The sequence below is a fragment of the Bubalus kerabau genome, chromosome 18 (genome assembly GCF_029407905.1).
Source record: "Bubalus kerabau isolate K-KA32 ecotype Philippines breed swamp buffalo chromosome 18, PCC_UOA_SB_1v2, whole genome shotgun sequence".
NCBI lineage: Eukaryota > Metazoa > Chordata > Mammalia > Artiodactyla > Bovidae > Bubalus > Bubalus kerabau.
In genome coordinates, this window is record NC_073641.1 from 18546494 (window position 1) to 18569844 (window position 23351).

General features: G+C 45.3%; 1 long non-coding RNA gene across 4 annotated transcripts; it reads right to left on the reverse strand.

Annotated features, from left to right (window-relative positions):
• Positions 1-8521: 8521 nt before the first annotated feature.
• Positions 8522-19657, reverse strand: LOC129633065 (uncharacterized). Of its 4 annotated transcripts, XR_008704848.1 has the most exons (3): positions 19581-19657; positions 17765-18649; positions 8522-10303 (listed from the first exon to the last, which is right to left on the reverse strand). It is a non-coding gene; the product is annotated as an uncharacterized LOC129633065 (long non-coding RNA). The 4 variants fall into 4 exon arrangements; XR_008704850.1 differs by lacking the exon at positions 17765-18649; XR_008704847.1 differs by lacking the exon at positions 19581-19657 and having other exon boundaries at positions 17765-19574.
• Positions 19658-23351: the final 3694 nt, after the last annotated feature.

Here is a 23351-nt window from a genome sequence, read left to right on the forward strand (position 1 = left end):
ATTCAAGGAACTAGGATTCTGTAGTCTGAACAGAACAGTTGGCGAAGCAAAAGCCCCAGTTAAAGAGGACATGGAAATGAAGTTGGAGGAAGAAAGGAGTTTCCTTAAGAAGACAGTGAGATTCTTAGAAGACAAGTCAGGCAAATTCAAAAGAGAGGCATCATTGTGCCTATGTTTAAACATGGCACAATAGCATGAATGACTACCCTAAAGCTGTCCACACCCAGAACCTGTGAGGATAACAAATGGGACAAAAGGGATTAAGCAGGTGAGGTTAAATTAAGGATATTGAGATGGGGGAAATCTCCTGCATCATGTGATACACCCCAAACATAATCACAAGTCCTCATAACAGGGAAGCAAAGGGAGATTTGATGCTGAAGTAGGATATGCCACAATAAAAAGAGATTAGAATGATGTGAGGAAGGGATTGTGAGCTCAGGAATGCCATCGCAGCCCCAGAAGCTCAGCCTGTCAAGGACATGATTTTTCCCTAGGGCGGAGAGAAGGACCCAGCCCTGCCCATCCCCTCCCTCTAGTCCAGTGAGACTTACTGGGGTTTCTGCACCAGCTATGAGAGAACAAGCTACTATTTCAAGCTATTGGTTACAAAGTAATTTGTTACAGCAGCAAGAAGAATCTTAACACCCAGGGGTACTACGGAAAACCTCCAGGGTTACAGGAATATTTCAAAGTAACAAGTTAGGCCTGTCCCATGAGGGAACACATACACTCAGGTTTGGTTCTTAGGGCTTCAGCCTCTTTTCCCCTGCCCAGTAAGGAGACACCATGATGAAGAGTCATCAGCCAGGCCTGGGTTCAACGTTGCTCTAACAATTGATGCCTCTGGAAGAAAGCAGCCTGCTCAGAAACAGGAGTGAGCCAGATCTGTTCAGAAAAACAGATACTTTAGGTACTCCCAGAATTAATTGACTTATCACATATCTCTAACTACTGGGGACCCCATAAGGACCTGGAAAGGGTATGTCAGGAAAAAAAAGTCTATATAGGTCTGTTATAGGCTGGCTTGTGTTCCCCTCAAATTCATATGCTGAAGTCCTAACACCCAGGACCTCAAAACATAACCTTCTTTGGAAATGGGTCATTGCAGATGTCAACAGTTATGATGAGATCTTACTAGAATAGGGTGAACCCCTACTGCAATAAGACCAGTGTTCTCGTAAAACGGAGAAATCTGGCCACAAAGACACAAGAAAACATCACACGAAGACCGGAGTTACGCTGTCAAATGCAGAAGAACTACCAGAAGGGGAGGTGGGGGCTGCCTGGAGGGGTCCTTCCTGGTGCCTCCAGAGGAAGCTTGGCCCTGCTGACACCGGACCTCAGACTCTGGCCACCGGAACTGTGAGAAAATAAACCCTGTTGTCTGAGCCACTCAGGTTGCCCTGCACCGCTATGGCAGCCCTGACACCCTAACACAAACTCCCGAAGGAAAAAGAGAAAGACAGAGCGCTCCCTGGTTTAACAGACGGCGCTGGCCTGACGCAGGGTAAAGAACGAACAGGACAGAGCTGGTTCAACCATTAAAGCTCAGCTGGACCTGCTTCCAAGGGAGGCGGTGAGGAAAGAGGCCAAGGCAGGAGGAAGACGCACCTTCCATGCTGCAGACAGAGGGGCTGGCGGGGCGTTTCTGCTGCCTGAGGAGGCCAGGCCCCAAGCCTGGAAAGAATCAGAAGCTAAGTAAAGGGAAGTTTGGGGGTCAGTGGGGTGTTCATGAGTCCCTGGGGTGCAAATTTCAGAAATACTAACCTTGGATTTCTTTCAGGAATATGAGGGTGGTCCTCTGGCTCAGGGAACTGTGGGCGTCAAGCAGCTCCTGTGGCCCGTACGTCCCGGGAATTACGGAGCAGCCCCCAGAGCCCTGGTGGCATGTGTGGCTCTCCTTCCATCTCTCTGGGCACCGGGGCCACGACTCAGAAGGCGCTGGAATCTGCCCAGGATGAAGACGGTTCAGGAGAGATGGCACGGTGGAGACTGTAGAAAATCATTCACGTCCAACTTTACTAAGAAGTTCCTTGTGAAACACCTCGCTTCCCATCATGGCACAACCACGTTAAAAAACGCCACCTCTGCTGAGAAACCACCCTTACAAAATGCAGGGAGCTTGCTCCTGCAAGGTAATCACAGGTCTACAACCACAGCTCTCAGAGGAGAAAAGAGCAGTTCATGTTAAGAGTTAGAAAAGAATTTCATTTGAGTGGGAAAAAGCTGACTTTGCAACCAGATTAGAGGCTGGTTGAAGGAGGGCGAGACCTTGATGAGTGGAACTCCCACTGTGACCCTGGGCTTTCTCCCGGATTCCTTCAGAGGTTGTGGGTGGAAGCCTGGGGGGTTGTTGAGTCACCACCAACCCCTGTCTCCAGTTATGGCCACTCCCTCCTTCAGCCTGCGGGCTCACGGGGCTAGAAGCCTCTTCTCGTGCATTTAGAACAGTCCCCAGGTGTTCCGTGTTCCTTACTACCAGAAAGAGAAGCCCGGAGCCACACCAGCTGTAATTATTAGCCCACAGGACCATCCTTCAGAGCATCAGATACAAGGAACAACCCTTGACTGCAGTCCACTCAGGTCAGGGCTGAGGCTTTTTAACCTTCATTAGCCCAATCTTTGATGCACTGCAGGTGAGGGAAATCAAGAACCTGGGTTTTTGGTCCAGAGAATATTCTAATATTCTGGCTTTGTTTTATGCACTGTATAATTCACATGCCAGAGACATTATCCTGTCCTTTCGGATTTAAAACACCTAATCCAGGTCTCCTCTCGCACACCACCCACTACCAGGGGACTGCTAGCAGGTCACTACCAGCCCTCAAGTTCTGTTCCCTTCAGACTCGCCACCTCCTATGAGTCATTTTCACGGCTGTTTTCCTGGAAATTAATCATTTTCTCTTGAATTCTCCAGCAACTTTGACATTGCCTCCACCAAACCAAAATAAAACCCAAATGCCACTCACCTATCTTAAGCACATGTACCCTGAGGTTGCAGGAGGTTAAAAGTGTTAGCAGTGTGGTGAAGCTAACACATGATTTTAAAGTGAATACTAAAAATCCTTGTTTTTAAAAAGGCTTGCTCACTTCTCCCCTCGGAAGACCTTGGAGTTCACCTCTTCCACACGCTCCAAGCCTCCCTGCACACCAACACCAAGCTGGGTGTCCTGTGAAGGTCCTACTTCTCCCGATCCATGCCTCCAGCCAAACCTTCCTTAAGCCACTTACAAAGGTTTTCCTAAGATGACACCCTCCCGGAGATATTTTCTGATGCCAATTACTAAGATGACAAGTTTTCCACCCCAATACTATTCCAATCTAGGTTACACTGGCTCTTTAGATTATTTTTTTTAATTCTGCCTGTTTTTCCTTATTTTAAAAAACCAATAAATGTAATTTGTTCTATATTTTAGTTTACTGCTGCATTTGGCTCAAGTTTCTGTTTATAAATAAACCTACTCTGGTTCAACTACATCATGCATCTTTGCCTTATATCATGTTTTGACAGATTTTCACAAAGTTTAAAGGGACTATGAAGCCACCAGCTGCCTCCACTTCAAACTTATCTCAAGGAGTTACATTTTATTCTTGCAATAACAACCCACAAAAGGGGTACTTATGAAAATCTTTCATTTCTACATAAGATTAAAATTTTTTTCAGTCCCATTTGAAAGTAATTGTATTAGAGTGTGAGTGCTCAGTTGCTCATTTGTGTCTGACTCTTTGTGACCTAAGGACTGTAGCCTGTCAGGCTTCTCTGTGGGATTTCCTAGTCAAGAATACTGGAGTAGGTTGAATTTAAGAAGAATTTATATTGAATTTTTAAATTAGTATCAATTTTATTTACTTCCAATCCAGAGTAACATCAGAGCCTATAAATGATTTTGTATATACCTGGACCCACATGGTACCCTTAAATGCATTTCATTTAATGGTAATTTCAAAAAGCAGAGAAGAGAGGAAATATATATTTTGCTAATCGTGGACAAATTGTCCATTCTGTGTGTCCTGGGAATTCTGAACTTTTGTTCCTTTTTTAACTCTTCCCTGCTCCCACTCTCTTCAGAGAAGACCAGGAATTCCTTATATAGAGCACTCTAGCCATCTCCTTCAAGAAAGAATGGTGTTTGAGGGGGAGGTAACAAACAGATGTAATGAAAAGAACATGGACAATGTATCTTTGAATTCTTGCTCTGCCATTTCTAGCTGTATAACTGTACATAAGTTATTTAGCCTCTTTGAGATATGATTTCCCTATTCATGGCTTGGAGTTATTAGAAAATTTACCCAAAATTTCAAAATAGGCGAAGGGGATTATGGGTGTACTTCCAGTGCAGTTCTGTGTTGGCCTTCCCATTGTTGAGGGTATTTTTCTACTCTGAAGGAGCAGACTTTAACTGGAAAACTTTTGTCCAGTAGGAACTGATGGGGTTCAGCATACACTGCCCCAAAATATGGCACTTTAGCATAATGAATATCTCAAGTTGAACAAGTCTGAGTAAACAGCAGAAACAGGAAGTTCACTCTGACCTTCCCTTTCCTCACTTAAACAGGTCATAAAACTCCCATGTGAAGGTACCTCCCTGAACCAGGAGGAAGGAAGCCATTCTTATCACTAGAGGCAAAGTTAGGGGCCGAGAAATCTGTACAAACATTGTTAAACCCACTCTTAGCTTCCTAGTTACTTCTTCACCATTACTGCCTCTTGTCCACATTCCACTGCCTTGTCAATTCTTCACAAATTTATTGTTTCTTTGTCTAAAATGTATATAAAAACTTCCTGTTCTGCAGACTTGTGGACACAGTGGGGGAAGGAGAGGGTGGGACCCACTGAGAGAGTAACAGGGAAACATATACATTACCAATGTGTAAAATAGTCAGTGGGAATTTGCTGTATGATGCAGGGAGCTCAAACCTGCGCTCTGTGACCACCTAGAGGGGTGGGAAGGGATGGGAGATGGGTTCAAGAGGGAGGGGACATGTGTATACCGATGGCTAATTCATGTTGATGTATGGCAGAAACCAACACACTATTGTGAAGCAATTATCCTCCAATTAAAAATAAATAAACTTAAATAAAAGCTTCCTGGTCTGGTCACTTTTTTGGGTCTTCGTCCTCTTGTGAGGAATCCCCTGTGCACATAAAATTTAGTTAAATGTGTATGCTTTTCCCTGCAATCTGTCTTTGTCAGTTTAAGTTTACAGAACCAGCCAGGGACTAGAGTGTCTTAAAGAATGTCGAGAAAAACTTTTCCCTCCCCTATGGGAAGCAGATAATTTCTATCCAGTGTAATATGTAACCACAAAGATTATGAGTTTTGGCTCTGGTGGACAGTACTCAATTTTGCATCTTATCCTAGCATTGTCTACAGAATACTTGGCTTCTCAAATGCCCTCTGAACTAATACTTTTAACATCTTGATGACCCTTTCATCAATCAATGAGCTAAATAAGATCTTTGATGTATATTCCTTTCATATTTGCAGAGACTCATGATTTTATCTTTGTGAAATCATGCCTTAAAAGAGGTAATCACTTCAATCTCTTTGGATTAAGAGAGGATTGAATGAAGTGAAATTAATGAGTTTATATTTTGTTTTTATCACTTACTCTGTGCCAGTACTGTTTCTAAACATGCACTTTCCATGAGAACTAACCCATTTAGTCCTCATCACCTTGAAAAGCCAGCGTAACTCCCATTTTATAGACCAAGCTGTGGTATAAAAGGGCTTCCCCAGTAGCTCAGTGGTTAAGAATCCACCTGTAATTCAGGAGATGAAGGTTTGATCCCTGGGTGAAGATCCCCCGAAGAAGGGCATGACAACCCACTCCAGTATTGCTACCTGGAGAATCCCAGGGACAGAGGAGCCTGGTGGGCTATATTAGTCCATGGAATTAAAGAGAGTCAGGCACGACTGCAGCGACTGAGCATGCACGCGGCACGTTGAGAAAGTTACCCAAGGTCACAGACCTAGTAAGTGTCAGAGCTGGTATAGAAATCTTGGAAGGCAGGTAAGGGACCTCAGCATCTACTACGTGGCAGAACCCTTTCTCTTCCTTTTCTATAACCTCAGAAGCATCAGGACCCAGCTGTCCTAAACACAAGGCTTTGTGAAGACAACGTGATGGTTAGCAATTCCTTGTCAGCCTAACACTTGCTAAAGAGTCAGTAGATAAATTTTCTGAGCAGGGCCACCTCCCCTCCAACTATTCTCATATCCAGGTTATACCCTCCCCATCCACCCTTCCTTCATTTATCATTAGGTCACCTCCTCCAGATATTACCCCAGTCTCCAGGGATGCTCCTTCCTCTGAACTCTGACACGAATCTTCAGAAGCTGAATAGACTGATGTACACTGTTAATTATTTTAGCCAGTGTCAGAATCCTCCTTGAAACATTCTGATCCTTTGGGGACTACAGAAAACCAAAAAAAAAAGACAAGAAGTTTGGAGATTTTCTTGATGTCATGGTTCTCAGAGAAGAAGTCTCACTCATAACTCAAAAACAGGTTATTCATTTTTTGAAATTTTTATTTTGTATTGGGGTTTAGCCAATAAACAACGTTGTGACAGTTTCAGGCCAACAGCGAAGGGACAGAGTCAAATATATACAGGTATCCATTCTCCCCCAAACCCCTCCCCTCCCATCCAGGCTGCCACACAACACTGAGCAGAGTTCCATGTGCTAAACTATAGGTCCTTGCTTGTTACCCATTTTAAATATTGCAGCATACATGACCATCTTGGACTCCTTAACTATCCCTTCCTCCCATCAACCGTAAGTTCGTTTTCTAAGTCTGTGAGTCTCTTTCTGTTTTGTGATTTCATTTATATAATTTCTTTTTAGATTCCACATATAAGGGATGTTATGTGATATTTCTCCTTCTCTGACTTACTTCATTCAGTATGATGCTCTCTAGGTCCATTCATGTTGCTGCAAATGGTATTGTTTCATTCTTTTTTAATGGCTGAGTAATAATCCATTGTATACATGTGCCACATCTTCTTTATCCATTCCTCTGTTGATGGACATTTAGGTTTCTTCCATGTCCTGGCTATTGTAAACAGTGCTGCAATGAACATTTGAGTGTACGTATCCTTTCAGATCATGTTTTTCTCCAGGTATATGACCAGGAGTGGGATTCCAGTGGGAATTTTAGTTTTTTAAGGAACCTCCATGCTGTTCTCCATAGTGGCTGTACCAATTTACATTCCCACCAACAGTGTAGGTGGGTTCCCTTCTCTCCACACCCTCTCCAGTTTTCAGTGTTTGTGGATATTTTGATGATAGCCATTCTGACCAGTGTGAGGTGATATTTCATTATAGTTTTGATTTTCATTTCTCTAATAATTAGTGATGAAAAACAGGTTATTCTGAACCATGCTCATATGAAGGAAATGGAGACAAAAAGGAAAGACAAAAATCCCTTTCCCACATGTAGAACATCATCATAACTGTCCACAGCTAGGAAAGAAGAAAAAGAAAGTTACCCAGAGAAATCAAGAAATCAGCTGGCCCTAATAACCTTCACTTTTATCTGAGACACGGGTTCTGGGAGATCTTTCCTATCCTCTCTTTGAGAACACCTAGCGTCTCAAGGCCTGTTGTCCTTAAGCACTGAAGGATCCTGATTTTTCTAGATGTTTGACAACTCGGTCCCTCCCCTGTATTCAGCATTAAAATGCTTGAGAGAGAACCATGATTACAAGACATCTTCATATCGCTTGAGGAAGGGCAAACACTGTAAACTGAGGGTTCTCAAAGCATGGTCCAGACACACTGGGCCTGGGTCCCTGAGGCCCTGTCAGATGGTCCATAAGTTTGGCATTGTTTTCATGATAATGGTGGTGTTGGTGATGGTGGTTTACTGGCTAAGTCATGTCTGACTTTGTGTGACCCCAAGGACCACACCCCTCCAGATTCCTCTATCTGCGGGATTTCCCAGGCAAGAATACTGAAGTGGGTTGCCATGCCCTCCTCCAGGGGATCTTCCTGACCCATGGATAGAACCCACACCTGCTCTAGATTTCTCTATCTGCGGGATTTCCCAGGCCAGAGTACTGAAGTGGGTTGCCATGCCCTCCTCCAGGGGATCTTCCTGACCCATGGATAGAACCCACACCTGCTCTAGAGTCCTCTATCAAGGGGATTTCCCAGGCAAGAGTACTGAAGTGGGTTGCCATGCCCTCCTCCAGGGGATCTTCCTGACCCATGGATAGAACCCACACCTGCTCTAGAGTCCTCTATCTAGGGGATTTCCCAGGCAAGAGTACTGAAGTGGGTTGCCATGCCCTCCTCCAGGGGATCTTCCTGACCCATGGATAGAACCCACACCTGCTCTATTGCAAGCAATCTCCTGCGTTGCAGGCAGATTCTTTACCACTGAGCCACCAGGGAAACCCCTTTCATGATAATACTAAGATATATTTTGCCTTTTTCATTATTTTTTATGTTTGCAAAAGCAACATAAAACTGATGGCATTTAACACAAACCAAGGCAGGGCACCAAACTGTACTAGTGGGCCTTTTATTCTTCACCAGCATGCACTCCGTTTTGTTTTTTTCACAATGTCAGTTCCACTTAAAAATCTCCTTGATGAATCAGTTAAAAATAGCAATTTTATTAAATCTCAACCCATCTTTTTAATAAGCTTTGCATCAAAATAGGGCACATGAAGCACTTCTATCCTAAGGTAGCCTCAAGGAAAAGTACTTGTATGATTGAGTTTCAAGCTGAACTAGCTGCTTTCTTCAGGAACACCACCTTTACTTAAAAGAATGAGAGAGAAACTGGTTGGTGGACATTTCTCAACAACAAATCCAGTGAGCCTGTCACTCCAAGGAAAACTGACAGTATTTGTTATTAACAGTAAACATTTGAGGGACTTCCCTAGCGGTCCAGGGGTTAAGACTCCGCACTTGGCTGCACAGGGCGCAGATTCCATCCTAGGTCTGAGGACTAAGATCCTGAATGCTGTGTGGTGCAGTCAAAAAGAAAAAAAGAAGAAAGAAAGAAAATTGACCTCTCAAGCAAACATTGGAATTTTGGGAAACTTCTACCCACTACTATGACCTTGACAAATTTCAAATGTATAAAGATTTTTCTGAGGAGATGGACAGTGACATAAACAATAGTGTTTTTAAAAATATTGTATAACAATATGTGTCAACATTTGGAAGAGCTGTGTAACTTAAGTGACCCAATATTTTCCAAATGATCCATGCATGATGCTGCAGAATCATGTATGGATAAAAGAACCATTCAAGGTACAAGATGGACCAATCAATTTTGAGTTACAGAGAAAAAAACTCATTGACATGTTCTCAGATTCTACACCACAAGCAAACTTTAAGAAATGATGTCTTGACAGCTGACGGGAGTCCCATCTCCAGAACCTGCTTTGGCTTCCAGAACACAGGCGGGGGTGGGGGATTATCAAGTCCACACTAATGGGAGCTGGCTCCCCTCAGGACCCACCAGGGCTTCAGATTTTGGATGTCGTGGGGTTCCATTCACTCTGACAGGAGCCCAGTCTCTTCAGGACCTGCCAGGAAGTGCTGCTGCTGAAAGAGAAGGTGAAGAAGAGTGGGGAGGAGGTGCCTGTGTGTGGTTGACTGGTGAGGAGTGTCTGTTTTCAGAGGACCAGGAGAGGAAGGACTTGGTGTGGAGAACTTGGAAACAGATGTCTAACAAAGGTGAGTGAAAAGCTGAAGTTCAGCGCAAAAAGCAACTCTGAGCACAGCTAAGAGACGATTAGAAAATGAAGGAAGAGGAGAGAGATTCAAGAGGCTGATATGCAGGAGAAGAAAGAACCAATTCAGGATGACTCTGACCTGGATTGCAAACAGTGAGAGACAGAGGCCCTGCTAAAAAGTATGGAATCTGTCTGGAGCCCCCTCTGATCCAAATCCCTGCATCTGTATCCTCGAAATCAGTGATCATTCCCAGTGAAGCTGGAAGCCTAGACTCAGGAGATTTGGGACCATTAACACAAGAAGACTGCATAAGCTAGGCCTGTCGAAGTTTACCCAAGCAGATTTCCTGCCCAGGGAGGTAGTGTCCTACTCCAAGGAGACCCAGACGCCTCTGGTCACACATCAGTCCGCAGGCCTTCGGACCCAGACTGGGACTGATGCCGTTGGCTCCTCTCGTTCTCCGGCATCCAGGTTTGGAGAGGAATCACACCACCAGCTTCCCTGGGCCTCAAGCTTGCAGACACTAGGCAGCTCTGGGACTTCTCAGTTTCCATCATCATAGTACATCACGTGAAATACTGGACTGGATGAAACCCAAGCTGGAATAAAGATTGCCAAGAGAAATATCAATAAGCTCAGATATGCTGATGACACCACCCTCATGGCAGAAAACAAACAGGAACTAAAGAGACTCTAAATGAAGGTAAAAGAGGAAGAGTGAAAATTTAAAACTCAACATTCAAAAAACTAAGGTCATGGCAACTGGTCCCATCACTTCATGGTCAATAGATGGGGAAACAGTGGAAAGAGTGATAGACTTTATTTTCTTGAGCTCCAAAACCACCGTGGACAGTGACTGAAGCCATGAAATTGAAAGACATTTGCTCATTGGAAGAAAAGCCATGACAAACCTAGACAGCATATTAAAAGGCAGAGACATTACTCTGCCTACAAAAGCCTGTATAGTCAAAGCTATGGTATTTCTGGGAGTTATGTATGGATGTGAGAGCTGGACAATGAAAATGGCTGAGCACCAAAGAACTGATGCCTTTGAACTGTGGTGCTGGAGTAGACTCTTGAGAGTCCCTTGGACAGCAAGGAGATCAAACTAGTCAATCCTAAAGGAAAGCAACCCCGAATATTCATTGGAAGGACTGAAAGCTATGGAAATAGCAAAGTATTTCCCAGCCTCAGAAATTCTGACTGAACTGGTCTAAGGTGAGGCCTATGGGACTCTGTTCAAATATGCACAAAACTGACAGCCACTGGGCTCCCGTTGAAAAGCCTAAGGGTAATCCCAGAGGGAACTTGGACTTGATTCATGACAAGATGTTTGTTTCCTTGGGGCTGGCAAAAATCCTAGTCAGCACTTGCCCAGGAAGACATTGCTCTAGGCACTTATTCACTCTTAGAATTTTAGAGTCAGCCTCAAAGTTCTTGTGAGCAAATACCGCCTCCCACTGAGGGTGGCAGGCTGAGGGAGGGGGGGATCCAGCTTGCTCTTTGTTTCTGTTATGCTTGTCTTGGGACCTTTCATGCTTAAAATTTATGGTCCAACCTTTACCTATAATTTATTTCAGTGGTACCTATTATTACTGATTCCAGACAGTCTACCAACACCAACTGGTTAAACTCTAAACATTCAAGCAAAAAAGAAAGCACCTTCTATGCCCCTCTCTCAAGTGAGAACTAGGTTGCATAAAAACAGTGTAAAGAATCTCCAATTTTTTTAATGGCTTTTAAAATTAATATTCTATTTATTTGGCTGCAGCAGGTCTTAGTGTGCAGGCTCAATGTGCGTGGGTTCAGCTGCCCCTCAGCATGTGGGATCTTAGTTCCCCAACCAAGAATCGAGCCTGCATCCCCTGCTTTGGAAGGCGGATTCCCAACCACTGAACCACATGGGAAGTCCCAAGTATCTCCAATTTTATTCTCTAGGCTTGTGTACAGATCTCCAAGCCAGAGGGTGAGGGAGAAGGAGGCAAGGGGTAGGGATGGGGGGAGGTCAGGGACAGCTGAAAGAACAAGAGCCTATTAGGTGAAGAGATTTCAGACAGCCACATTCTATAGTTTATGCCACCAGAGCCCTGGCTGGACCACCAGCATCTGGGCAAGAAGTGAGGGATTCCAGTCAAGGGAATGTCCTGGCTTCTTGCAGACTTTCCTTGAGGGACTCCAGTTACAGGAAAATAGCCGGTGGTACTGACACGTGGTAGTGCTTCTCATGTGTGCTGCCGCCTTCTGGAGAAGGCATTTATTTATCACCACATCACTTCTCAGTAGAGGGTGTATCTATGTTAGTCATTCAGTTGTGTCCAACTCTTTGCGACCCCATGCACTATAGCCCACCAGGCTCCTCTGTCCATGGAATTCTGTAGGCAAGAATACTGGAGTGGTTTGCCATTTCCTTCTCCAGGGAATCTTCCCAACCCAAGAATCAAACCCAGTTTTCCTGCATTGGAGGCAGACTCTTTACAGTCTAAGCCACCAGGGAAGTCTCAGTAGCTGCTGCTGCTGCTGCTAAGTCACTTCAGTCATGTCCGACTCTGTGCAACCCCATAGACGGCCTCCTACCAGGCTCCTCTGTCCCTGGGATTCTCCAGGCAAGAACACTGGAGTGGGTTGCCATTTCCTTCTCCAATGCATGAAAGTGAAAAGTCCCAGTAGAGGGTATATCATAACCCAACTTACAGATGAAGACACTGAGCCTCTGAGAGGCAAGTTTCTCAACTCCAAACAAGGTCAAGCTCAAATCCATGTCTTCAGTGTCTTTTTCAGAACTCCACTCATGACTAAGATGATGCTTCTCTCTCAAAAGCACAAACCTCATCCACAGCAGGATCACAGTAAAAGTACATCTAAATGGCTGCTCTGAAATCACAGATTAGAAAGCTGGCCCAGCACCCTTGGCTAGATTTCCAGGGTCTGGCTGAGTCCTCTGAGCAGCAGACAGCCTAGCTAACCCAACAGAGCTTTAATGAACTTGCTTCCTACCTCAGTGGAAAATATTCATTGTTTGTTCTCGGTCAATAGAGACTTGCTGCATGGGCTTCTTTCTCCTCCAGACCCACCTTAAATCTCTTACCATCAGAATCAAATACCAGCTGGGTCTGGCAGCACCTAGGCCCCTCTTTCACCAGTTTATCCTTTTTATCTCCCTCAACCGGCCTGCAGCAGTGCTCTGCTTCTGAAGATAACAGGGAGAGGTCTGGGCATGCTGTCCCATCTCGGCAGAGATGGGGACTGCACCCAGCTCTCTCCACACCGCCCCTCAGATGTCAGGCTGAGAGTTGAGAAGGCCCCGGCAGGGTCAGCCAGGCCCACAGAGCTTTCACAGAAGTCAGAGTCCGTCACAAGCACTCAGCGACGTTGACGGGGAAGAGTCAAGGAAGAAAGTGTCATCCTGAGTGACGTTAGCTAGACAGAGAAGGAGAAGTACGACATATGACACATATGACCCAGATGAACTAATGCACAAAACAGAAACAGGTGCCCAGGCTTCGAGAACGAGCTTGCAGTTGCCAGAGGGGGAAGGTTGAGGGGAAGGAATACTTAGGCAGTTTGAGAGGGACACGTACACACTGTTATATTTACAGTAGATATCTAAAAAGGACGTACTGCGCAGCACAGGGAACTCTGCTCAATGTTACGTGGCAGCCGGGAAGGGGAGGGAATTGGGGGGAGAATACATACATATATATATATGGCTGAGTCCCTTTGCTGTTCGCCTGAAATGACCACAGCATCGTTTGTTCATTGGCTATATCCCAGTACAAAATTAAAAGTTTAAAACTGAAAGAAGGATGGGGAACACATGTATACCTGTGGCAGATTCATTTTGATATATGGCAAAACCAATACAATATTGTAAAGTTAAAAAATAAAATTAAATTAAATTAAAAAAAAAAACTGAAAGAAGTAGAAGACACCATCATATCACTGCCGATGCCGGCGCCTCCACAAGTTTATAATCAGATGGGGCAGGAGGGAGGGCTGAGACCAGTAGTTCAGGGCCCTCGCTGGGCCTCACCATCCCTGGGCCCCAGCCTGAGAGGCTGATCCGGCTTGTCCAGGATGGAACTCAGCCGGCAGTGTTTGACATTAGAAACACGAGTGGTTCTAACATGAAGCCAAGCTTCAGATCCACAGAGCCAGACAGATGCAAGCACATCAAGAACAGGATATGCTCTTACTAGAAGGTGCCACTGCACTGCTGCGTCAAGAGAGGGCACTAAACCGGTTAGAGGTGTGGGATTTAGATGGCAGGAGAGCTGTTGAGAGCTTCCCTGGTGGCTCAGACGGTCAAGAATCCGCCTGCAATGAGGGAGACCAGGGTTCGATCCCCAGGTTGGGAAGATCCACTGGAGAAGGGAAAGGCTACCCACTCCAGTATTCTGGCCTGGAGAATTCCATGGACAGAGGAGCCTGGCAGTCTACAGTCCATGGGGTCGCAAAGCATCAGACACGACTGAACAACTTTCACTTTCTATTTCACTTTTTCTAGAGCTGTTGAGAAGCCAGCCAGCAAAACTTGGAGAAAGGGAGCTGAGGGTGTCCTGAAGGAGGAAACGTCCCACACAAGTCTCGGCCATGGGAGGAAGTTGTGTAGTGTGGGCAGAAAAGACACACCCCTGAGCACATGAGGCTCACGGTAGCCCTGAAACTGCTTATCTAGAGCTGTTGTACACGGATTTAAGATGCAGTTGTGAGCTATCTATTCCAAAATGAGTCCTTTTGACCACTGTTTTACTGAGCTACGGTTTTTTAGAGTAGCAGCCATGGTAACCATCTCTAAATTGTTCAGATTACAGTCAGCGGAGGAGATGTTTTTCCACCCTCTTTCTCACACTTTGATCCTAACTTTTGAGGTATGACAGCTCGGTTTTTGTTTGGAACTCGGCAAAAGTCTCAGGTGCCTTCTCCTGTGGCTTTGGCTGGAAGCTCAGAGTGGGCTCCTGGTAAACTAGGCTGAGTGGTGTATAGCTGGAACATTACAGGCAGAAGGTACCAGCAGGCTTCATAGCCGCTAGGCCTCTTTCCCTCATCTCAGTTACTAGGTTCTATCACACTGGTGATAAAACTCAGGGAAATGCTTTCCTGGGAAAAGAAGAAAAGAGAGGGGATTTCTCCTAAGGGCCTAGGGTAGAGCTGGTCAAGTCACTCGCTAGACTCTTCCAGGCCAGGAACATCTCCAGATCCATCCGTGCACCATGCCCAGCCATGCAGAGAGGACAGAGAAACTGTGATTATCCTGAGGGAGAATGAACAAGGGGCTCTGTCCCAGAGAGCAGGAACAGTTCGGCCTCTCTGCAGCTAAAGGAAAACTCTGCTTATGATGTGAAGTGCTCAGTCGTCTCCAAGTCTTTGGTACCCCATGGACTATATAGCCCACCAGGCTCCTCTGCCCACGGGATTCCCCAGGCAGAAATGCTGGAGTGGGTGGTCATTTACTCCTCTAGGGGATCTGCCCAATCCAGGGGCTGAACTTTCCTATGTCTCCTGCATTGCAGACAGATTCTTTACTCGCTGACCATTGGGGAAGCCCCCACCTATGAAAACGGAACCTGATAAAGGTCCTGGGACCTAACACCCTGCCCCCCACTTTACAATGCTCCTCCTGGTGGGGGGAGAGGTTGGGATGGAGGTCACAACCTGAGAAACCCAGGATTTGCTCTTGGGCACAAGGCTGCTGACTGGCTTCCTCAGGCCTCCCCCTTAAGTTGTTCAGAGGAGCAGTTCTAAAGCTCCTGTCTGGCATCTTTTTCTCAACGAGAAAATAACCTTGAGGCAATAATTCCCAACCCTGAATATTCATTGGAAGGACTGATGCTGAAGCTGAAGTTCCAATACTTTGGCCACCAGATTCAAAGAGCCAACTCATTGGAAAAGACCCTGATGCTGAGAAAGATTGAAGGCAGGAGGAGAAGGGGACGACAGAGGATGAGAGGGTTAGATGGCATCACTGACTCAATGGACATGAGTCTGAGCAAACTCCAGGAGTTGGTGATGGACAAGGAAGCCTGGTGTGCTGCAGTACATGGGTCACAAAGAGTTGGACACGACTGAGTGACTGAACAACAACCACTTTCCAACATCAGGTTTTCAAGTTAGTCTATGGTTGTCCAAAGCTTCTCAACTTTTTATTTCTACCTCTGTCTCCCCCAGTAGGCTGCAAATACTGTGAGGAGCGAGAGCAGTTTTCTTTTTTTCTTTTTCTATTTTTATGTATCCTTACTGCCTAGTGTATGGGCCCTAACATTAAAAAAATTAAAAAAAAAACTTAATAAATGTGGAACACAAACATAAATGAATGCTTTTGTCTGCAGCGTCCCAAGTTCCGAAGTTACCCATCCAGCTTACTTCTTCAGTCTCTGAATACCCCTCTCCTTCCAGCCTCTGCAACACTGCAACCTAGGACCTACTTTCTCAGCCTCTCACTAAATACCAGTCAGAACTTGGTCCTATGGCTTAACCCCAGATATTAGTGAAGTCCTATAGGGAAATTTGCTCCTGGTCCTAAACATGAAATTGTACAAAATATTGGTCACTGAATTGTTTTCAAGACAAATGCACATTTAAAATATATAATAAAATCATGGCCTTGATTTGTGTAGTTCAGTACTTTGAACGCTTTAGAGATGAGAGTCTATAAAAATTTCACAAGCAGTCTCCTTCAAAGAAGTGAGAGACTGTCCCATGACGGATGACTCTGAGATGCTGAAGTAATTCTCTGAAATTTTTCTGAAGTTTTTCCATGAGCCTCAAAACCAGTAAAACCTCATTTTCTCTTTGCATGAAACAGAAGACTCTTACCACCAAAAGGGCTGTAGTCATTTCATAATTAGAAATACATAACCTGCTAGTCTTTATTGAACACCTATTATGCACATGTGATATTTATCCATACCCACAATTCATCACTGTGCTTATATTATCTTCCAGACAAAACTAAATTCTTTGGGAATACCTGAGTTTTTCTCATAGTTCTTTCTGATGCTCCAAAGCTCAAGGCTAGCCCTGAATAGTCATACAATGCAAACTGATGACTTCTGAGTCGTCCCTGTGTCTTAGAATAAAAGAGGACCTAATTTCTCGAATGATAATTTACCCACAAAATAGCAAAATCAGAGGATATTAATCACATATACTTGCATGTGTCATTAAAACATCTCTGTGAAGTCAGGTTTACCATAAGCAGTCAAATTATACAAAATCTTTAAAAATTAAATCAGGAAAAGCAGAACAATGCCAGACTCCTATTAGTTAAATTTCAAATTAGTAATCATTCACTGCTGCTGCTGCTGCTAAGTCGCTTCAGTCGTGTCTGACTCTGTGCGACCCCATGGACCAAATGCCAGGGACACAGCTCACAGCCTAGAGTGGGAGACACAAAAAATAATAATTTTATAACAATGTAGCAAGGACTATTAAACATCCCAATGTTCACTGTAGCATAATTTACCATAGCCAAGACATGGAAGCAACATGACTGTCCATCTGCAGAGGAATGGATAATGAAGATGTGGTATAAATATCCAGTGGGATACTGCTGCTGCTGCTGCTGCTGCTAAGTCGCTTCAGTCGTGTCCGACTCTGTGTGACCCCACAGACGGCAGCCCACCAGGCTCCCCCGTCCCTGGGCTTCTCCAGGCAAGAACACTGGAGTGGGTTGCCATTTCTTTCTCCAATGCATGAAAGTGAAAAGTGAAAGTGAAATCACTCAGTCGTATCGGACTCTTAGTGACCCCATGGACTGCAGCCCACCAGGCTACTCAGTCATAAAAAAGAACGAAATAATGCCATTTGCAGCTACATGGATGGACCTAGAGATTATCACACTAAGTGAAGTCAGAAAAAGACAAATATCATATAATATCATTTACATGCAGAGTCTAAGAAAAAATACAAATGAACAGATTTCCAAAACAGAAAGGGACACATAGACATAGAAAACAAACTAGTTTGTTACCAAAGGGGAAAAGTGGGGCAGGATAAATCAGGAATTCAGGATTAACACCACACAGTAAAATATATAAAACAGACAAACAGCAAGGACTTACTGTATAGCTTGGGCACTGTGCTGGCTGCTTCTGGAAGATACGGTGGTGCTTAATTTACTCAATATTTCCATTTTACATATGGAAGGGATATGCTCCCCATTTACATATGGAAAATTGAAGCTCACAAAGTCTATTCAGCTTACTCAAAGTTACACTTCCAGGAATATTTCACAGAGATCTGAGCTTGATCCTTATGACTCCAAACGTAACCACGCTACCTCCAAAGGGGTGAACTGATTGCTGTGTGAGGGCTTCCATTTTGAGCTAATTCTTCAAATTAGCAATTACTGGGACTTCCAGGCAATCTAGTGGTTAAGACTCCACGCTTTAATGTGGGCGGTATGGGTTCAATCCCTGGAGGCTACTGTGGGGTCAATCTAAGATCCCACATGCCACTCATGGTGTGGCCAAAACATATAAATAAATAAAAAATTTAAAATAAATAAATAAATCAGCAACTATGGACTTCGAGGCATCATGCTTATAAGCTATTCACAACAGTGACCACCCCACGATGGCAGTAGGAACGGAGGACAGACATAAGCCAGGATGGGGTGCTCTGGTAGGATTCCAGTTACAGCTGCATTTGGGATTTGAAGGCCTCTGCACCCTGTAAAATAGTGTGGCAGCTTTGGGCAGCTTTCTACCTGTGGAGTACGGTAGGCTGATTATACTGATGGCATAATTAATGCTTTCTGAGTCTCCATGCTCCCTCCAATGTAATTTGTGGCTCTTCCCATCACAATCTGAAACCTGCACTTTGACTAACAGAAAACAACAGACAGGATGGTGGCCTCATTCCAAGCCTGGCCCCCAAGAGGCCTTACATATTTCCACTCTTTTCTTCTGCATCCCTCCGTGACCATGAGAATAAACTGGACTAGCCTGCAAGAGGATGAGACAATGTGAAGGAGTCACCAGGTATTCCAACAAAGTCTGTGAAAGCCCAGCTAAGATCAGCGGGGCTGCACACCCAGCCCAAAGCTGATCAAGGTCACGTGAGTCAGCCAAGCTAAGCCCAGAAGGTTACCAGCCGATGCACAGACCATAAGCAATAGGAAATGCTTATTGTTTTAAGCTAAATTTGGGGCAGCTTGTTACTCAGCAATAGCCAACAGAGGCAAGTGAGTAACAGCTGTTCCTTTAGGGTCAGAATGGTTTAACTTGGTGATGGAGGCTGTTGGGGGCTTCCCTAGTGGATCAGTGGTAAAGAATCCCCCTGCCAATGCAAGAGACTCAGGTTCGATTCTTCAGTTGGGAAGATGCCCCTGGAGAAGGAAATGGCAACCCATTCCAATATTCTTGCCTGGGAAATCCCATAGACAGGGGAGCCTGCCAGGTTATAGTCCATAGGGCTGGAAAAAAGTCAGACATGACTGAGCAACTAAACAACAAGAGGTTTGCACCTACAGGCCTACAAGGTCTGTGTTTGTTGGGCTTCAAGACCTAAGAGAGAGCCCGATGTCACCGATACAGACAATGGTTTAATGGATGGAGCAGCTTACATGCCTGAAGCAAGCTCTTGAAGCAACACCCCACAGCATGCAGATAGCTGATGGAGAGGGATGGAGGGCAGGACTTGGGGCACGCTTCACTCCCAGTAGGGGGTCAGGGCGAGGCTGCTGCTAAGTTACTTCAGTCGTGTCTGACTCTGTGTGACCCCATGGACGGCAGCCCACCAGGCTCCCCCGTCCCTGGGATTCTCCAGGCAAGAACACTGGAATGGGTTGCCATTTCCCTCTCCAATGCATGAAAGTGAAAAGTGAAGTCGCTGAGTCGTATCCGACTCTTAGCGACCCCATGGACTGCAGCCTACCAGGCTCCTCCATCCACAGGATTTTCCAGGGAAGAGTACTGGAGTGGGATGCCATTGCCTTCTCCGCAGGGGGAGGCAAGATTGCCAGCAATAGAGGGGATTTATGTCAGGTGGGCTCATTAGTTACCGGGGAAACCAGCAAAGGGGACTGACCCCACCGCCCCTTTGATGAGAACAATCAGCAGCTGGGGCCTGAGGCAAACACATAGATACACAGGAAGGTGAGTCCCGTGAGTAAGATATGGGTGAAGCAGGCACTGGTTCAACAGGAGATGGACAGAGAGCAAGAGAAGAGCCAACTCGAGTGGCCTGAACATACACAGGCTAAGTGTCATCTTCCTGGCTCCACATCAGAATAAAATCCATCTCTAAAAAAAATTTGCAGTTTCTCATTTCTTCCCCTAAGAAACATTACTATTATGAATGCATAAATGCATTGTTTACCAGTTAACAAATATACTTTTCCCCTTATTATCCTGCCATTTGAGCACAAAGCGATGAACAGTTAAGTCTGTCTCATCACTAACCAATCACATGTTCTATTAACTATTGAGCTGAATTAGCCTTGGTGTTGTGCTCAGTTTTCATCAATTGAAGAGGCCAAGCACAAAGACCCCGTCAACGCCTTCACAGTGCTTTTGAAACATATACAAAGAAGTCAGCTCTGCCCAACTCATCTGCAAGTAATGAGAAGGATCTCACCTACTAGACAGAGGTCATAAGCCAACAGCTCTCCCCTCAGGCAAGAAGCAGTCAGCTCCACTCCAGCTCCCAGCAGAATCCTAGGGGTTCTTCCCTGGAACATTCTGTAGACCCCCAGAGCACCCAGCAGCCCTCTGATCTTTGGTAGATGCTCTTGTTTTATGAGTTGACATTATTTGCCATTTATTGAATTTCAATAATGTGCTGAGCACATTCTGGGCACAAGGATTGGTCGCAAATCCTGACCAGAAGTCTGGTCATATAACTAAGTTGAGCTTCCAGGAAATGTTATCTTTCCAAAAATTCAGAACAAATGGAACAGACAGTAATGGCCCCAGTACTTGAACCCTCAGGTAAACAGAGATGCAAAACGTGAAATAGAAGTTTTAGTTGAAGCACCAGAACTAAAGATCGCCACATTCTAAAGTGAACATGAGGCCATCGTGCGTGGGATTTACACTCAAGGTTACTCCGAGTTCATTCTTGTGACTGGCCCCAAACCCTTCTCATATCTCACACCCAGGCTTCTTTCATATAAGAAGACGAGGGTTGGAATCAGGGGAAATATTTATGAGAGCCCTATCAGTGTGCTACGTCAAGATACCTCTTCAGGGGTTTCTTGCTTCAAGCCTAAGGAAAGGGGCCACAGCAAGACCACTTGGAGAGTCTGACATGTGTCCTCTGGTGGGGCTGCTTGGGGGGCAGAGCCGAGGATGAGGGTGTATCGGGCACTGGGAAGACACCTGAGCACCGGGTTGAGCACTGGACACGGTCAGTCCAAGGGAGGCCCTCTTAGATGCTCTCGGATGGCTGCCAAGAGCGGCAGAAGGATGCTGGAACCACTGCCAGGTGCCTCGGGCTGAGCAGGAGGAGCAACCACCCACACTGCGAGCACTGCCCTTGCCAAGAGAAAGGGCAGTGGCGAGACTGCCGGCCTGTGGATGAGCGGAGGCAGGCGGGCATGTGGAGGCCTCAGAACAGACAGAACGAAATAAGGAGAAGAGTCCACTTGGAACACCCACCGGACATGAGAACAAAAACGCCAGCTCCTGATGGTGTTACTCAAACCGCCGGCCTCTTCTCCCACTTCTGCTGCTACCCTGGATGGTCAGAAACCAAGGTTAGCAGGATGGACATGGGACAAAATGTAGGGCCAGGGTGAGCGAAAGAGACCAAAGCAAAAGAAAGGCTGCAGTAGGTCCTGGAGGGGAAATAAGCAAAATTTATTCTTGCGGTTTCTGGGGGCCTGGAGTCCAAAGTCAGTTTCATTGGGTCAGAACTGAGGGGTCTGTTGGCAAGGCCACACTTCCTCTGGGGGTCTATGAGAGGATCAGCTCCTGCTTCTTCCACCTTCTGGAGGCAGTCAGCACTCCTTTCCTCGCGCTGCCTCATTCCAGCCTCAGGCTCCGTGGTCCCATCACCCGTTTCTCTTCTGTCTGTGGAATAAAATCTCCCTCTACTTCCCTCTTATGAGGATACATGTGATCGATTTAGGGTTCACCCTGATTATCCAAGATAATTTCTCCACCCCAGTATCCTTAGTTTAACCACATCTTTGATTCTATACGTTAATATTCACCCTTTACCATACAGGGTAGCATTCACAGAGTCCAGGGATTAGAACATCTTTTGATGGAAGTGTTAAGGAAATTAAAGAAGGTGTTAAGGTGGGGTTAGCATCCGAGTAACCTGAGGCACAGGGAGGTTAAGTAACTTTCCTAAGGTCACACAGCTAAGTACCAGGTAAGTTGGGCCTTGAAGAAGCTAAGCCTCCTGACTTCTAGTCAAAAGCTTTACTTCCTATCACATATCACACACACTATGGCATTTGGGATCCTTTGCATTCTATAACTATTTTCAAGTTTTATTCAAGCATCTTATACTAATTTCCTTAAAAACGTCTCCATTCAGACTCTTCTAGAAAAACATGAAAGAAAGGAGATTCCTTCAAATTCAGCTCACTGGGGTTCACATCTATTCCTCTTCTGTATTGTGGAGAGAGCTCACAGGCCAAAAAATAAAAGATGGGATTTCTTTTTAGGAGGAGAAGAGCTGGAGGTATAATAAAACACCACCAAACGGAGTTCACAGAGTCTGTGCAGAAAGTATTCAGTGAGTGTCTATTTCCAGCAGAACCTCATCCAATCATTTACCACAAAATTGCTGAGTGGAAGGGCCAGCAGGCAAATGTTTTTAGCCTCCCCTATTATGTCAGTGTAATGTCAGGCAGTGCTGACTAAGAGTCCTCGTGCCTTGGATGTGTGAGTCATAGTCTGGATTGAAAGCCCAATGCTGGTGAAGGATGAGGACAATTATCAACATTTGGAGAAGTCCCTAAAGCACCCCCTCACCAAACCTTTATGGGGCAGAAACTTTTCACCTGTGTGTTTCCACAAGCCTTTTGTTAACTCAGAGCCATGCTCCAGGGAGGTGTAACACAGCAACTCATCAGAGGTAATGCAGGAATTCAAGAGCCCAAGAGAATGAAACAGAGGCATCAGCAAGTTTGTGTCCATAGTGGGTTTGGAGTGGAAAAAAGAAGGGCCTCCAGGGGAGCCGTGAGGGGAGGGTTGGCTCCTGGAGGCCACCTCTTTGGAGACCTGGGGACAGTGAGGGAAGATGAATGGACTGAGGTGACATAAGATTCACAGAATGTTGCAGGGATCAGAGCACCAAAATTAGAGTGGGAAGCTTCATTTCCTTGACAGTTTTTCATAGGGTGATCACAAAGAAAAGCCAAAGATGGTTTAGAATGCTTGAAAAGCTCTTGTCTCAGACATCATGAGCCCAGTGGGCTTTGCAATCTGTGCTCATTTAAAAACCAGTGGCTGTCAATATGCTAAATGCTAAAAATATGTCCATTCCCCCTTCTCCATCATATAGACCTGAAAATATTGAAGCGATAAGGGTGTTTCCACCTCTGCCTCCCACTTAGTGTCAATTCAAAGGTGAAATTGTTATAATTAGTCCTTTTCAAATGATCTTGATTTTCTTCTATCGTCTTCCAAATTCAGGAGCACAAAATCTGTTGAAAGGGAACTTGGCTCTCTCAAAACTCTTGTCAGCTAA